Source organism: Belonocnema kinseyi, chromosome 1 (genome assembly GCF_010883055.1).
Source record: "Belonocnema kinseyi isolate 2016_QV_RU_SX_M_011 chromosome 1, B_treatae_v1, whole genome shotgun sequence".
NCBI lineage: Eukaryota > Metazoa > Arthropoda > Insecta > Hymenoptera > Cynipidae > Belonocnema > Belonocnema kinseyi.
In genome coordinates, this window is record NC_046657.1 from 160,972,506 (window position 1) to 160,974,251 (window position 1,746).

The window sequence follows — 1,746 nt, forward strand, 5'->3', positions numbered from 1 at the left end:
ACTCTCACCATTTTCTGAAAAATTTAGTTCTGAATTTTTCAAAAAAAAAAATCTAAAATCGGTGCATAATTGCGTTCTAAATGTCATTTTGAACCTCGTTTTACGATTTCACCCCACTGTGCGACGTGAGTGCGAGGAGCAGCCTCGTTCCAGATGCGAAACTGAAAATTACTGAGTCTCTATGCAGACGACAGACACAGCAGGCGCTATGTCTGGCGGTAAATTTGAAATTGTACGGGCTAAACATTGTCTAAATATAGAGAAATTTATAAAAAATTGTACCATTTCTCTTATTGCATATAGCAGAATCAACAACAGTTTAATTTAAAATATTAAATTATTCGAAAAAATTTAATGTTTTTTTTAAGAATTTAAAAAAGCTCATTTTTGTTTCACTGGTCTAATAAATCTTTAAATTATAATTTTCAAATAATAATTCTTCTAGCATCTATAATTACTTGTTTGATAATATCACGGCTCTTAAAAAATATGTAATTTCTACAAAAACATTAACCTGACCAGTGCCCCGCCGGCTCCCGACCATGGGATATAACCAGAGTTGGCCCGACCAGCTCCCGCCCGGTTCCTGTCCATGAAACCTAGCCAGGCATAGCCCGGCCGGGATCCGACCAGCAACCTTGTTGTATTAGGGCCAGCCGGGGAAATTTCTACACGGGTACTGTTTCTATTAGTGTAGGAAATGTTATTAAAACAAGGCTATAAGAGTTATGCGGCAGGTTTTGAAACACAAAAAATGGCGATTTTTGAGGCGGTTCATTTGAAGATATGTTTATTATTTTTTACTAAAGATATAATTTGTCAGAAGAAAAATAAATAGTGGTAATAAATTTATAAGAACTTCAAAAATACTAGACAATTTTTTATTTCAAGACTTATGTTGGAACATAAAAGATACTCCACGATATTTGCAACTTTGTTGCAAATCATATATCTGAGTTGTCGATGGCGCCACGTGACAGCTTATACAATCACACATTCACGACAGAGCATCACTTTTTCCCACTGTTCCACGTACTTTTTCCCGCTTGTTAGGAAACTTTTCCTCACTAGTCGGAAAAAATTATATTTTTAAACGCTTAGGTCAAGGATTAAAAAATCGCTTAATTTTTCCATTATTTTCAGATGAAAAAACCAGTTTTTTACGTAGATGTTGGACAAAGACAATTTTCCAACTATTAGCATAATAGTGATATCATTTTTTAATCCAAAAGACAAATTTTCAAAAAATTTATATTTCACTTTTTATACAAAATAGATTGTATTTTGACCTTTTAACATTAAAATATTAGTTTTAAACAAGAAGTAAATTTTCAAAGAAGATACTTGAATTTTTAACCAGCAAAGACAAATTTTCAAGAAACGGATGAATTTTCAACCAAAATGGATGACTTTTTAACCAAATTGTTGAATTTTTCACCAAACAGTTCCAATTTAATCAGACAAAGATGAAATTTCTACTCAAACAGATGACCCCCGAATAAAAATCAAGACATGCTGAAGTCGAAAAGTTCGACTTGAACATGTATCAGTTTTGAGACGGAACCAGACTTCAATTTATGTCTTGGAGACAAGTTTTTAAGTCTTGGATACATAAATGTTTCTCTTGAGTCTTATTTTTATGACTTCAACACGTGCGGTTTATAACTTCGAGCGTATACCTGCCCTAACAAAAAGGTTATTTCTAACAGTCATAAAAGGTAATAATTGTTAATGGTTAAACAATAT